Below are 16,779 nucleotides of genomic sequence, written 5' to 3'. Positions count from 1 at the left end.
ATAATAATAATAATAATAATAATAATGATAATGATAACCCGGTAATAGGTGGTTTAAGCTGCGGAACAACATAAAGGATCTTCCCCCAGCGGCTTTGGTGGTCTAATTTTTTGACGCGTCGCAGATCTGGACATACTGAGACTGCCTTCACACGCCACGCTAAGTGTCGCGCCGCTGTGATGGTTGCGGCGAGTGACATGTTGCTATAAATGACTGTGTTTTCAATATGTGGAGCTTTATCTGTATTCTGATCACACTATCGTGTTCACGAGAGTTTTTCATAATGTAATGATATATTTCAGCATTCAGTGATTAACTGTTGAAAATAGCGGGCATAAATAAAATATGCCATAAACTTCTTTTTTTTTTCTACTTCATAGTTCAACTCGTTGTAATAATTTTTCTTTTATTTTTTTGTCAAGATTTTACAATACATCTTGATTCTACAGTCACTGCCGGCTGTCCCGTATAATGAAGTGAGTTATGGCATATAATTCGTGCATTTTGAGCGGTCGCTGTCGAAATATGCAAAATACGGCAAAACGGGTCTGACGAAGAAGACTGAAATCGGAATTTTCGTATCCGATGGACACCAAAAGGTGCTCCTGGCCAAATCATCGTTATATCCTCCAGGGGCCAGGCGGAGCAGTGGGTTGTAGAGATGTGGAGTAACAAAATCAGAAGCCCGTCGCTCCGCTCGGGGAATAATGATGATGATAATATTTTTTTTTTTTTTGTCCCTGTCTGAGGAGAGAACCAGAAATGTCCCCAGATAGGATCGCTCCTCTGGTAACAACCGGAAGTGTCTTGACATCTCCTTCAGTTGTTTCTACATTAACTAATGCAACATTCGCAGCCTTAGATCTAATCTTCCATTTGGAACATCACCTTACCTTTGCTAGACCTCATCTAACCTTTCCGCACCGAAACACAGGTGTCCGAGGCAACTGACAGTAGCCCCTTCTCTCTGTTCCTTCCTACTTTCAGTCCAAAGCTGGGTGTCGCTCTTAGTCGTATGTGCGCAACGACTTAACTTGCTCTTGTGCCAATCATCTTGAATCCTATGAATTTCTAGTGATCTGGCTCAGACTTCAAAGTAATTCTCAGACAAAATTTTTATGTGTTGTATATTCCTCACCTAACTTCTCTATTTTTTTTTTTTCTTTTAACATTTAACTTCCAAAATGGAGCACATTGTGATCCACTTTCAGACCTTCACTCTGATATCTCAAATGTGAAGTCAGATCCTCGCCCAGCTCTCTTTGTGTGAGATGGCTGCGGAATTACATGGAAAGATTCCAATCACAGCTGCAACTGCTCATCCTTGTATACCTATAACCCACAGCAAGAAAGATACATTTGTACGGACACTTGAAGGATACAAGAAAGGAATTTGCCGGTTTGATGAATGTTTACTGAGCCACACAAACATAATTGCTGGGAATTATTAAGGAGAATACAATTAATGGCCGATAAACAGTTGATCATCATTTTTTTTTTTTTCACAGCATGTACTTTCTTGTAAATTAGATGAACATAATTAATGTGATACATTACTCGAAGCTATACATATTTTGAAATCCCGTCTTAGAATTTTACGGATACTACTCACTACCCTCCACCTGCCCAGAGAGAGAGAGAGAGAGAGAGAGAGAGAGAGAGAGAGAGAGAGAGAGAGAGAGAGAGAGAGAGAGAGAGAGAGAGATACAGGTTAGATTAGGTTAGATTAGATTAGATTGTTAGGTTAGCTTAGATTAGTTAGGTAAGGTTAATACTTGCTCTCCGTAACCAAGTTGGGTACATGGCGCGACTGGTGGCAGTAAACACTGGTTAGCTACTACGTACCCTGGCGTCATCAGGACACGCCACCACTACTGCACCGCTGCACGTGACACATGCGAGGACTGTCACGTACGGCAATCACTCTAACATGTACGATATGCTGTGATTTTCGTCATTTCGTATTTTCTATGCCAATTTATGAAGGCTCTATAACTCTACTGATTACTTTACTATTACTCTTATTAGATTACTGTTGATGATAGTGTATTACTACATCCTACGCGCGTTGGGTAGGATTATTCCTTCCTTATTTTAACGTGATTTTTTTTTTCTGCATCGCGTCATGAAGACTCCGTAACTTTCCTTACTACAGTTATTGATAATAGATTAGTACTGATGATGTATTAATACATCTTACATGCGAAAGATGCAGTGTATGATAATTATGATAGGGGGTACGATTTGTCCTAATTTTAACATTATTCTTATTTTGTTGTATGAAGACTCGGTAAGTTTCCTGATTACTGCTGATGATGTCACTGGTGATAGTACTGCATTGATGTCACGTACATTAATTACTCCCATAGGCACGACTGGTCTTAATGGCGACTATCATTTTATTTGCTACTCAGTGGATATTTGAGAAAGTTTGCTGATTTAAGAGAGAGAGAGAGAGAGAGAGAGAGAGAGAGAGAGAGAGAGAGAGAGAGAGAGAGAGAGAGAGAGAGAGAGAAGGAGAATAACTGAAGAAGGAAGGGAGGAAGAGAATGGCTGAAAGAATGTTGGAAGAAGAGTAGGATGTCAGGAACAGGAGGAGGAGGAGGAGGGAGGAAGTGTTGGGGAGGAGTTTAAAATAGGAAACAACAAAGAGGGAAGGCGTGTCAGGGACTTGAGAAGATGACTGAAGGAAAGGTTTTTTGTATGTACTTGTGTGTTTTAGAACAACACTTTTTTGTAAGGTTCTTTGTATTATCACTATTTACTATGTTTTACCCAATAACTTGCTAATTCAATAAGTGGTGTTTTTGTATCGAACCTCAAAAAAGACACTGATGATTCATTGGACATGGAAAACCTTTTAATATTTAATTAGGTATCGCTGAATCGTAAGTGATTAAAGAGAAAGGGAAGGAAAAAGAAAAAAAACAGGAAATAATTTTCATTGATAGTGTTCATTAAGGAAAACATTACGTGGTTTTACTTTTTGGGTTCTTCAGTAGTGCGGCTTTCTTCCTGGGTATTAGGTATTCTGTATTCTTTTCCTCTCATAAACTAATAATCATGTTTATTTGCTTCTTTTTCGTTTTGTTTTAAGTAATTGTTTTATTTAGTCATTATTTGTTTTGTTTTGTTTCTAGTTTATCTCTCTGTCTATCAGCATTGTTTCTTATTCCTTCATCTTTATCGTGTCATGTTATCATTATTATTATATCGTATAGAGATAAAGTACATTAATATGATAGTGAGAGCTTACCTTGTTGCAGTCGCCTTTTCTTTCAGTTTTCATGTTATCTGTTATAATATATAAGTAACATGATCATTTATAATTACATCTCTGTTGTTCTTTATTGTTTTTACTTAAAGTGGTCAGAATGTTGCCGATTCTTTGGTCGTCATTACTTTATTTTTTCCTAACTGGTTGTTTTATTACGTGTTTCTTATCAGCTCCTTTTTTTTCATGTGTTTTCTCTCCATACCTTTCCATATATATATTTTTTTTAGTAACTCCTCTCTTCATTATACATTTCCTCGTTTTTTTTTTTTTTTAAATCATGTATTTTGTCCCAGTTTCCCACTTTACCTTGTGATATCCACATATTTCCTCTTAACTCCTTGATTTATTCTGCTTTCCTCAGTAGCTCCTCATTTCCAAACATGCATATAATCTATATCCATAACACCTCCTCCTCCTCCGTTTGTATATTGTTTGGTCTTCCTTTTTATATTTTTTTTTTTTCCAAACAGCCTCCTCCCCCTCCTCCTCGTATAGTCAGACATCCAACCCTCCTGTGTCTGTCAGTCCCCGTACTTGCAGATACAGAGGCACGGCTGGACTCAACGAGAACCCTAAACAGAGCAGTGAAATGCTGTGTTGTCTGTGAAGCTTTTGTTTATTTTCTCTTTTTTTTTTTATATTTGCCTAGGTTTCTTAGAAAGGTTAAAAAATAAAAGGTAGAGAAGAAGAGAAAGTGGAGGAAGAGAAAGTACAGTAGGAGGGAAAAGTTGGTGTCCCATCCATCCTCTGTAGTGCGAGAGGTAGTGAAGCTTGGTTTGTACAAGTCACCGCTTCATCCCATTCGTTTTCTCTCTTGCTCCACCAGCTGCTGATGCATACAGAGAATGGAATGTTTGTTTGTTTGTTTGTTTGTTTGTTTGTTTTGAAGGGTTGGACTATGTTCAAGAATGTTTTGCTGTGTAGATACTGGTGCTGTTACTATTGTTATTGTTGTTACTGCTACTGCTGTTAGTTCTGTTGCTGCTACTGTTGCCTCTGCTATTGTAACTATTGCTGTAGCTGCTATTACTGTTGCTACTTCAACAACAACTGCTATTACTACTACTGTTGCTGCTGCTGGTATAGCAAAAACGCAACTACGTATTCCCATCACCAAATTAACACCACCATCACCACCTCCAAGGACAACAATATTAACTACTACTACTACTACTACTACTACGTTAAGTAAAACAATAATGGAAAGTTGTCTCAGTTTTGAAAGGATAGTTTTAAACGCATTATTCTGTATCCTGAAAAAAAAATAATAATTAATCAATTAACAATAATTAATCAATTAATAATAATAATAATAATAATAATAATAATAATAATAATAACACACAAGAGAACCTGACTGTGTGGCCTTAGAAAACATCCCTGGACAGTTACAGAGATGCAGTAATGTTATTGTTACGTATTGCGAGTGTATTCATCGTTTGTATCCACTAAATATGGCTTTCATTTAAGCATTTACCCTTATGCTTTTCACTGGTTGTGGTAAGTTTTATGACAGTCACGTTGGTGCGAGTGTTAGATGTAGTGGTGGTGGTGGTGGTGATGGTGGTAGTAGTAGTAGTAGTAATTATATTATTATTATTATTATTATTATTATTATTATTATTATTATTATTATTATTATTATTATTGGTGTCATGATTACTGTGTATTAGTATTATAATGACTAATGAAAATGAAAATCATAAACGACAATAACGATGAGAAAATAAGTATGTAGAATAATTTTGTTTTTTTGTTACGTGCATGTATTATACGAGTAAATAAAATGTAAATATAAATGAAATATAAATGAAGAAAAAAAAAAATTTCTGTAAACAAATGTAGACAAAGATTACCTCAAGAAATCAAAGACGATTACTAAACAGCATGTGCATTATCTTCATAAATGAGGTCATCTTTCACCGACAACACACACACACACACACACAGACACACACACACACACACACACACACTGCGTAGTGTAATGGTCAGCATGCTCGGCTTACAACCGAGAAGGCCCGGCTTCTAGTCCCTGTGTAATAGGTTTCAGTGACCACCTAATTTTAAGTGACCAAGAGCACCGCAGCCCTATTTTTACTGTCAGATGTACGGCACATTTATTCTGAGCCACGGCAACGCACAGACTTCCCTGGACCCCTTTAGGGACACTAATCTAACTTAGCATTAACTAACCTGACCTAACATTACCTAACCTAACTTAAATGACGTGTAGCATTACCTAGCCTAATCTAACCTAAATTCGGGGGGGCGGGCTTCGCCCCTGTTGGATCTCCCTTAAGAGCATCAGTCTAACCTGGCATTAGCTAACCTAACCTAAGTAAATGAGTACTAATAACCTAACCTAACCTAAATGACATTACCTAACCAAACCAAACCTAACCAGGGAGGCGTTACCCCTGCTGGACCCCACTTAAGAACACTAATCTAACCCACCATTACCTAACCTAACCTAAATGACGTGTAGGAATACCTAACGTAACCTAACATTACCTAACCTAACCTAAATGATATTCCTACTACTGCTGCTCTTGAATGGTATCGACTGTAGGCTGTGCATTCTTTTTTTTTTTTTTATGCAAGGCCACTGGCCAAAGAAAATAAAAATTATATATAAAAAAAAAGAAGCCCACTTAATACCAGGTCTTACAGGTCCTACAGAGAATTCCGAATACATAAATCAAATAATGGAGGATAAGTGTCTTGAAACCTCCCTCTTGAAACAGTTCAAGTCATACTAAGGAGGAAATACAGAAGCAGGCAGGGAGTTCCAAAGCTTACCAGAGAAAGCGATAAATGAGTGGGAATGCTGGTTAACTCCTGCATTAGAGAGGTGGACAAAATACGGGTGAGGGAAAGAAAAAAGTCTTGTGCAGCGAGGTTGCGGGAGCAGAGGAGGCATGCATTTACCAAGATCAGAAGAGCAGTTAGCATGAAAATAGTGGTAGAAGATAGCAAGAGATCCAACATTGCGGCGATGAGAAAGAGGCTGAAGTCAGACAGTTAGAGGAGAGGGGTTGATGAGACGAAATTTTTTTATTCCACCCTGTCTGAAAGATTGCTATGATTGGAGCCCCCATACATGTGAAGCATACTCCATACATGGATGGATAAGGCTACTGTACAGTTAGCAGCTGGGAAAGAGTTGAGAAAAACTGCTGGAGATGACTCAGAACGCCTAACCTCATAGAAGCTGTTTAAGCTAGAGATTAGATGTCAAGTTTCCAGTCTAGATAATTATAAGTAAAGGATAGACCAAGGATGTTCAGTGTAGAAGAGGGAGACAGCTGAGTATCACTGAAAAAGAGGGAATAGTTGTCTGGAAGGTTGTGTCGAACTGATAGGTGGAGGAATTGAATTTTTGAGGCATTGAACAATACTAAGTTTGCTCTGCCCCAATCAGAAATTTTAGAGAGATCAGAAGTCAGCGTTCTGTGACTTTCCAACATGAACTGTTTACTTCCTGAAGGGTTGGACGTCTATGAAAAGACGTGAAAAAGTGCAGGGTGGTATCATCAGTGTAGGAGCGGATAGGAGAAGTTTGGTTTAGAAGATCATTGATGAATAATAAGGAGAGAGTGGGTGACAGGAGAGAACCCTGAGAAACACCACTGTTAATAGATTTTGGAGAACAGCAGCAAAAGAACAGTCGGAAAGGAAACTTGAAACTTGAGATAAAGTTGCAGAGAGTTAGATAGAAGCCGTAGGAGGGAAGTTTGGAAATCAAAGCTTTGTGCCAGACTCTATCAAAAAATTTTGATGTCTAAAGCAACAGCAAAAGTTTCACCAAAGACTCAGTAAGGAAAGCCAGAAGATCACCAGTAGAGCGGCCTTGACGGAGCTCATACTGGTGATCAGATAGAAGGTTGTGAAGTAATAGATGTTTAAGAATCTTCCTGTTGAGGATAGTTTCAAAAACTTTAGATAGGCAAGAAATTAAAGCAATAGGATGGTAGTTTGAGGGATTAGAACGGTCACCCTTTTTTAGGAACAGGTTGAATGTAGGCAAACTTCCAACAAGATGTTGATAAACAGAGTTGGAAGAATCTGACTAGGCAAAGTGCAAGCACGGAAGCACAGTTTTGGAGAACAACAGGAGAGACCCCATCAGGTCCATAAACCTTCCGAGGGTTTAGGTTAGCAAGGGCATGGAAAATATCACTGCGAAGGATCTTAATGGGTACCATGAAGTAGTCAGAGGGTGGAGGAAAAGGAAGAATAAGCTCTGAATCATCCAAACTACAGCTTTTAGCTTGAGCAAAGAGTTCAGCTTTAGAAAAAGATGAGATGGAAGTAATGCCACCAGGTTGAAATAAAGGAGAGAAAGATGAAGAAGAAAAGTTATTTGGAGATGTTTTTGGCTAGATGCCAGAAGTCACGAGGGGAGTTAGATCTTGAAAGATTTCGAAACTTTCTATTAAAGAAGGAGCTTTTGGCTAATTGGAGAACAGACTTGGCATGATTCTGGGCAGAAATATAAAATGCATGAGGTTCAGGTGATGGAAGGCTCAAGTACCTTTTCTAAGTCACCTCTTTATCATGTATAGCAGGAGAACAGGATATGTTAAACCAGGGTTTGGAAGGTTTAGGTCGAGAGAATGAGTGAGGAATGTACGCCTCCATGCCAGACACTGTCACCTCTGTTATGCGCTCAGCATACAGAGACTGATTTCTGACACGGAAGCAGTAGTCATTCCAAGGGAAATCAGCATAATACCTTCTCAGGTCCCCTACCAAATTAGCAAATGCAAAACGCCAGAGGCACCTCCGCTTTGAGGGATTGGAACAATAAGACAAGTTACAGATATGAGATTGTAATCGGAGGAGCTCAACGGAGAAGATAGGGTAACAACATAAGCAGCAGGATTAGAAGTTAGAAAAAGGTCAAGAATGTTGGATGTATCTCAAAGACTGTCAGAAATACGAGTAGGGTGTTGCACCAGTTGGTTAAAGGCTAGTTCACCAGGATGGTCAGTGAAGGGAGAGGAAAGCCAAAGCTGGTGGTGAACATTGAAGTCTCCAAAAATGGAGATCGCACAAAAGGGAAGAGAATCGGAATGGATTCACTTTGGAAGTTAAGTAGTTAAAGAAATTTTTTTTATAGTTAGAGGAGTTAGGTGAGAGATATACAGCACAGATAAATCTAGTTTAAGAATGGCTCTGTAGTCGTAGCCAGATGGCAGGAAACTCGGAAGATTCAAGAGAGCAGGGTAAGTCGTTGCGCATATAGACGCAACATCCAGCTTTTGATTGAAAATGAGGATAGAGATAGTAGGAAGGAACAGAAAAGTGGCTATTGTTAGTTGCCTCACGCACCTGTTTTTTTTTTTTTTTCAGTGAGGAAAAGTTAAGTAGTCAAAAAATTTCTTATAGTCAGAGGAGTTAGGTGAGAGGTATACATCACAGATAAATTTAGTTTAAGAGTGACTCTGTAGTCGTAGTCAGATGGTGGAAAGCTCAAAAGATTCAAGAGCAGGGGCACGAGAGCAGGTTAGGTAGTTGAGTACCTAGACGCAACATCCAGCTTTGGATTGAAAAAAAAAAATAGAGAAAATAGGAGGAAACAGAAAAGGGACAAATGTCAGTTTTTTTTTTTTTTTTTTATGAAGGAGGGACACTGGCCAAGGGCAACAGAAATCCAACAAAAAAAAAAAAAGCTCACTGAGATGCGAGTCCCAGAAAAGAGTCCAAAGCGGTAGTCAAAAATTAAAGGATAAGTGTCTTGAAACCTCCCTCTTGAAGGAATTCAAGTCCTAGGAAGGTGGAAATACAAAAGCAGGCAGGGAGTTCCAGATTTTACCAGAAAAAGGGATGAATGATTGAGAATACTGGTTAACTCTTGCGTTAGAGAGGTGGACAGAATAGGGGTGAGAGAAAGAAGAAAGTCTTGTGCAGTAAGGCCGCGGGAGGAGGGGAGGCATGCAGTTAGAAAGATCAGAAGAACAGTTAGCATGAAAATAGCGGTAGAAGACAGCTATAGATGCAACACTGCTGCGATGAGAGAGAGGCTGAAGACAGTCAGTTAGAGGAGAGGAGTTGATTAGACGAAAAGTTTTTTATTTCACCCTGTCTAGAAGAGCGGTATGAGTGGAACCCCCCTCAGACATGTGAAGCATACTCCATACATGGACGGATAAGACCCTTGTACAGAGTTAGCAGCTGGGGGAGGGTGAGAAAAACTGGCGGAGACGTCTCAGAACACCTAACTTCATAGAAGCTGTTTTAGCTAGAGATGAGATGTGAAGTTTCCAGTTCAGATTATAAGTAAAGGACAGACCGAGGATGTTCAGTGTAGAAGAGGGGGACAGTTGAGTGTCATTGAAGAATAGGGAATAGTTGTCTGGAAGGTTGTGTCGATTGATAGATGAAATAATTGAGTTTTTAAGGCATTGAACAATACCAAGTTTGCTCTGCCCCAATCAGAAATTTTAGAAAGATCAGAAGTCAGGCGTTCTGTGGCTTCCCTGCGTGAAATGTTTACTTCCTGAATGGTTGCACGTCTATGAAAAGACGTGGAAAATTGTAAGGTGGTATCATCAGCATAGGAGTGGATAGGACAAGATGTTTGGTTTAGAAGGTCATTGATGAATAATAAGAAGAGAGTGGGTAACAGGACAGAACCCTGAGGAGCACCACTGTTAATAGATTTAGGAGAAGAACAGTGACTGTCTACCAAAGCAGCAATAGAACTGTCAGAAAGGAAACTTGAGATGAAGTTACAGAGAGAAGGATAGAAGCCGTAGGAGGGTATTTTGGAAATTAAAGCTTCGTGCCAGACTCTATCAAAAGCTCTTGATATGTCCAAGGCAATAGCAAAAGTTTCACCAAAATCTCTAAAAGAGGATGACCAAAACTCAGTAAGGAAAGCCAGAAGATCACCAATAGAGCGGCCTTGACGGAACCCATACTGGCAATCAGATAGAAGGTTGTGAAGTGATAGATGTTTAAGAATCTTCTTGTTGAGGATAGATTAAAAAACTTTAGATAGGCAGGAAATTAAAGCAAAAGGACGATAGTTTGAGGGATTAGAACGGTCACCCTTTTTTAGGAACAGGCTGAATGTAGGCAAACTTCCAGCAAGAAGGAAAGGTAGATGTTGACAGACAGAGCTGAAAGAGTTTGACTAAGCAAGGTGCAAGCACGGAGGCGCAGTTTCGGAGAACAGTAGAAGGGATCCTATTAGGTCCATAAGCCTTCCGAGGGTTTAGGCCAGTGAGGGCATGGAAAACATCATTGCGAAGAATTTTAATAGGTAGCATGAAGGAGTCAGAGGGTGGAGGAGATGAAGGAATAAGCCCAGAATCGTCCAAGGTAGAGTTTTTAGCAAAGGTGTGAGCGAAGAGTTCAGCTTTAGAAATAGATGTGATAGCAGTGGTGCCATCTGGTTGAAATAGAGGAGGGAAAGAAGAAGAAGCAAAGTTATTGGAGATATTTTTGGCTAGATGCCAGAAATCACGAGGGGAGTTAGATCTTGAAAGGTTTTGACATTTTCTGTTAATGAAGGAGTTTTTGGCTAGTTGGAGAACAGACTTGGCATGATTCCGGGCAGAAATATAAAGTGCATGAGATTCTGGTGATGGAAGGCTTAAGTACCTTTTGTGGGCCACCTCTCTATCATGTATAGCACGAGAACAAGCTGTGTTAAACCAAGGTTTGGAAGGCTTAGGTCGAGAAAAAGAGTGAGGAATGTACACCTCCATGCCAGACAATATTACTTCTGTTATGCGCTCAGCACACAGAGACGGGTCTCTGACATGGAAGGAGTAGTCATTCCAAGGAAAATCAGCAAAATTCCTCCTCAGGTCCCCCCAACTAGCAGAGGCAAAACACCAGAGGCACCTTCGCTTAGGGGGATCCTGAGGAGGGATTGGAGCGATAGGACAAGATACAGATGTGAGATTGTGGTCGGAGGAGCCCAACGGAGAAGAGAGGGTGACAGCATAAGCAGAAGGATTAGAGGTCAGGAAAATGTCAAAAAATGTTCGGCGTATCTCCAAGACGGTCAGGAATACGAGTAGGGTGTTTCACCAATTGCTTATGTCGCGGAGGATAGCAAAGTTGAAAGCTAATTCACCAAGATGGTTAGTGAAGGGAGAGGAAAGCCAAAGCTGGTGGTGAACATTGAAGTCTCCAAGAATGGAGATCTCTGCAAAAGGGAAAAGTCAGAATGTGATCTACTTTGGAAGTTAAGTAGTCAAAGAATTTCTTATAGTCAGAGGAGTTAGGTGTGAGATATACAGCACAGATAAATTTTGTTTGAGAGTGACTCTGTAGTCGTAGCCAGATGATGGAAAACTCGTAAGATTCAAGAGCGTGGGCATGAGAGCAGGTTAAATCGTTGCTCACATAAACGCAACATCCAGCTTTGGATCGAAAATGAGGATAGAGAATGTAGGAGGGAATAGAAAAGGGGTTACAGTCAGTTGCCTCAGACACCTGAGTTTCAGTGAGGAAAAGAAGATGAAGTTAGAAGAGGAGGGGTGGTGTTCTACAGACTGAAAATTAGATCTTAGACCACGAATGTTGCAGAAGTTAATGAAGATAAAGTTGAGGGGGTGTCAAGACACTTAGGGTCATCGTCAGAAGGGCAGTCCGACCTGGGGACATTTGTGGTCCCCTCCCCAGATCGGGACTCCGAGGCTGGTGTAGGAATCACCATGAATTTTGAAATTTTGAGTGAAGGTTGAGTGTATTATTAGGTGCTTGTAGTTTTGTGTGGAGGAAGAGAGTTGTCTTTAGGGGGGCAGGCTGTGACTGCCCCTTGTGTTGTGAGACACAAAGGGAAACGTTCAGTGAGGTCACAGCTGGGTTTAATGACAAGTTCACAGTACCCCCTGATCTAGTGCTATAGACCTCACTGTTTTTCAGTGAGGAAAAGAAGTTGAGGTTTAGTAGAGGAGAGTTATATTCTACAGATTGAAAATTATATGTAAGACCATGAATGTTGCAGAAGTTAATATAGAAAAAGCTGAGGGGGGTGTCAAAGCACTTAGGATCGATACCAGAAGAGCAGTCCGACCTGGAGACATCTGTGGTCTCCTCCCGAGATGGGGACTCCCAGGCTGGAGTAGGGATCGCCATATTGATTTTAAATTTTGAGTGAAGTTGTGCACCTAAGGTGCATGTAGTTTTGTGTGAAGGAAGAGAGTTGTCTTTAGAGGGTAGGCTATGACTGCCCCTTTGTGTTGTGAGACACAAAGGGAAACGTTCAGTGAGGTCACAGCTGGGTTTATTGATAAATTCACAGCACCCCCTGATCCAGTGCTTTAGACCTCACTGGTATTAATTATCGTTTTGGCAGGTATCTACTGCTGTGGCTGGGAGTAAATGTGTCGTACGTCTGGCAGTAAAAATAGGGCTGTGCGTGCACTTGGTCACTTGAACTTCCTACACGAGGCGCGGGCCAGGGAAATGAGCGAGCTTCTTAATGTTTAGCCCCTGTTCACCAACCAGAACGTAGATACGAGATGTAACCCGAGGGCTTGTGGCCTTGCTATCCCAGTGTGTGGTGTGTGAGTGGTCTCAGTCCTCCTTGGTACTACCCAAAGATCGGTCACTATGAGCTCTCAGCACTTTCCGTTGGGTAACGGCTGGCTGAGTGACCAGCAGACGACCGTAGGTAAATGACACACGGGTTTATCAGGATATTGGATAGGAGGAGGAGTAAGCAAGCAGTCAGCAAGTTGGGAAGAGCAGAAACATTGAAAATATTAATATGGGAGGTAGCGGCAGATAAGCCCCGTTCATACATAGGCGAATTTGGATGGTGAATGCATTGTGACTACGCTGGGACTCGTTCGCATAGGAGTTGCCGCGGAGTTGCCGAGCGTTCGCAACGGAGTCGCAACAGAGTCGCCAGAGCGGGTTGAGTCACAGCGTGTTCGCCAGGCGACGGCGAATGTTTTGGACTATTCAAAACATACGCAGCGGAGTCGCCACGGCTGGGAGTCGCAGCAAGTTCGCACCAGTTTCGCAGGACTGTTACAGCGCTGTCACCGCTGTCATAACTGATTTGCAGTGGTGTCCCAGCAAGTTCGCCGGATTCGCAGCACTGTCGCAGGGATTCGCCATAGTAGCAACCTCTTCTACACGCCCTTCACACCTTTGTGCTAGGGTCAGATGACAGTGGATTGATACTTTCCTGCAAACATGATTGTGCATCTTTCTCTCTCTCTCTCTCTCTCTCTCTCTCTCTCTCTCTCTCTCTCTCTCTCTCTCTCTCTCTCTCTCTCTCTCTCTCTCTCTCTCTCTCTCTCTCTCCAGACACACTCACTGGAGATGTATCGGATGACCGCATCGACATCTGGAGCCTCAGAACACCCGTATAGTTTTTAACATCCACATCCGCAGTTCGGATAAATTAAACATCCTGATCCACATCCGCATCAGGATTTTTGATTAAATAAATATCTGCATCCGCATGCCATCACACAGAGGATGTGGCGGACATATTTTTATACGTTACAGAATACAGAGTCTACAGAGCTGAAGAAAATGAAGTAATGCATATTTACTAAATTATCGACTAAATTACACCTTTTATTAATTTTCCTTCAAATTTACACAATCTAATGTCTCAAGAGTTTTCCAGGAGGGCAGAAGGCGGGAAAAAGTTTTGCATAGTGACTATGTATGGATTATGTAAATATGTAAAAGTATGAATGTGTGTATTGTGTAATAGTACTGTACTATATGTAATATTGCATAAGTAATTCAATATGAATCAGCCTGGCTGGCAAGGCGAGAGAGACAGAGAGAGAGAGAGAGAGAGAGAGAGAGAGAGAGATTATGAATGTGTGTATGTGGCGCTGCGAGCATCAATACTGGTGAAGGAGTGTCCGCTTATTTCGTTTCATTATGCGTGGTATACAAAAGATATCGGACTCTGATTTACACCATTAAGATTAAGCAACAGTTCAGCATCAAAAAAATCCATGTACACGATAACGGTAGGAGAAATAGATAAATTGTTACTAGAATGTTGGTTGTGGTCCAGCCCAGCACTTCGCCAAACAAAACAACCTCCCCTGTGTCGTGATCCAGCCCGTAGGTCTCAGTCTTGCTGCAGCTATGGCTAAGTCACTGGCTGAATTAAAAGGAAGATGCCGCGACACCAACGCAACAAGGTAGATATGGAAGATTAAATTATCGAGAGTATCTTATCATCATCGGAAGAGGGAGAGGTTGCAATCATCACCCTGGCACAGCGAGTTAGACAAGCAAGTTTAATGTCATGGAATGTAAATAATGTTAGTACGAAATTAGAGAAGCCAAATGTTCAACATTTTTTAGTGAATTTTGACTTGATTGGTTTAAATGAGATAAAGACTTCTTTACCTGTATCTTTCCCGGGCTAAGTGATTTATCGGAGTAAAGTAAGATTGTAGGATCTGCTAACCAGTGTGGTACAGTGTTGTTAGTTATTACCACCAGCAGGCGGCGAAGGTTATTTCAGACTCACACGATGACACGAATCATTTATTGAATCAGATTGAATCCGGCTGGATCCGCTTGAATTCGGTCAAAACCTGAAGACATACATTAATGATCATAGACAATATTCTATATGAATAATTTATGTAATACAGGTATGATTCTGCACGTTACTTATAGGATAATGTATTCTTACACAGACAGTTGTTACACTTACGTGTTTGGGTCTTGGGATAATCGTTAAGTAACGCGCACGCCCTTTCTGACAGGTGCTCTAGATAGGTCTATCTACTTCTGTCTCAGCAGCAACACACGTCCTCCCTGCACGAGTGTCCTCAGTAAAGTGTCCCTATCGTCCTCAGTTACTGCCTGGGTTCCTACCCTGTCCATCGTTATCCATTAGCGACGGCGATAAGGCCGGCCTCATCTTAGCCTCATGTCATAACAAGCATCCTTCATCTCCTTACATCAACACTACCTCAACACCGACCGTACAAGGAATTCGCTGACTTAGTCCTCGTCTTGGTCCTCGCCCTGACCTCCAGGTCCTCTCCTTCCTCACTGACAAACTCGCTTGCACAACAACAACAACTTTCACCCGCTTGGCGGTAACATTAGTCAAGAGCTGCTTAGATAAATTTATAGATAGCGTAGACACTAGTTTTGTTGAACAAGTTTGGGTTAAACTTCGTATTCTATCATGGATTTTGTTTGGTTTTGTGATTCCACATATTATTCTCATGAGTCTTTTGCAGTAATACATGAGAAGTTGAATTCGGATTGTATGCATACAAATGTTGTCATCATGGGAGATGTGAATACTAGATTAGGTAGTTCAGTTTGGAATTTACTGTCCACAGGTGATATACCTAATATTGATATATTGTCTTAACCCGTTATCAGTGACGATGTAAATGTACAGAAAGACAATGAAGAGATTTTATCAACACAACATGTAGCGATAATCAGTTACTTGTGATAAACAATCTCAAAACTCCTGAGGAGCATTTTGTAAGTAATAAAACATTTAAGAAACGTGACAGATCGATCTCGGAGTTGGATTTATGTGTTGCATTTTCTCAGTTAATCAACAGGTTATGTGATTTCAGTGTACTAGAGCGCAATGATTTATCGTCTGACCATACCCCGATCGCCGTAACTATCAAAGTTAAAGGAACAGATTTAGCCAGTACCTTGGTCCAGGCTTCGTCCCTTGGTGATCACACTGCATTGTATGGATTGGTATGTAAGAGAAAACTTTCATCTGTGGATGAACAGGCATTTTCAGATAACAATTTGTCACAATGTGGTACACTTGATATGGAGGCATATTTACATGTGTTATCGTCTCAGGTGGCGGATGTAATTCATGGTGCAACTAAGAGCAGCGTGGGTGGGGCAGGTGCTGGTTACAACCATGATAACTTGGCCCTGTGGGAGAGGTTGTTGAGAGGTAATGATGACTCAGCAGTCTGGAAAGCTATTAACTGGAAGGGAGAGTTTGATAATTTTATGCATGATAACAGCAACTGTCCCACTGACGATGAGTTCAGACGTCATTTCCGAAGTGTACTTAACTCCCCAAGAGCAGGGATTGGTGACGTTGATACAATTACTACTATAACGGTACTTTATTCTCCATTTATCAGGGGAAAGGTTCAGCGACAAATAAAGAGAATGAAACGAGACAAGGCATGTGGGCTTGACGGAGTTTCTCTACGTCTGTTGTCATTGTTACCGGCTCAGTGGATTGTAATTTTAACCACACTTTTCAATAATGTGTTTTCTCTAGTTCATATCCTGATTCATGGACAAGAGCAACTATTTTTACACTAATGAAGAAAGGAAACGTAGATCTATTGTAAATTATTAGTTATAACAGCCATTAACTGCCTGGCAAAGCCTTATGATATATCGTTTTCTGTGACAGGCTAAATTTTTTATTTAGTCCACCCAGGAAACAGGCCGGAGCCCAGAGAAAACGAGGTTGTTTAGAACACTTCGTTGTTTAGAACACTTCGTACGTTACGCCTCCTCGCAGACATGGC

The 16,779-nt window shown here is 40.9% G+C and overlaps 1 protein-coding gene across 5 annotated transcripts in view; it reads left to right on the top strand.

Moving 5' to 3' along the window:
* The window catches only part of LOC135093160 (Bardet-Biedl syndrome 7 protein homolog), a 301,301-nt gene that overhangs the window by 137,093 nt on the left and 147,429 nt on the right, over positions 1-16,779 (top strand). The gene's annotated exons all lie outside the window — the stretch shown is intronic.

The sequence above is a fragment of the Scylla paramamosain genome, chromosome 42 (assembly GCF_035594125.1).
Source record: "Scylla paramamosain isolate STU-SP2022 chromosome 42, ASM3559412v1, whole genome shotgun sequence".
Classification (NCBI taxonomy): Eukaryota; Metazoa; Arthropoda; class Malacostraca; order Decapoda; family Portunidae; genus Scylla; species Scylla paramamosain.
The sequence above is the reverse complement of the archived record's forward strand: the minus strand, read 5'-3'. Positions and strand labels throughout refer to the sequence as shown.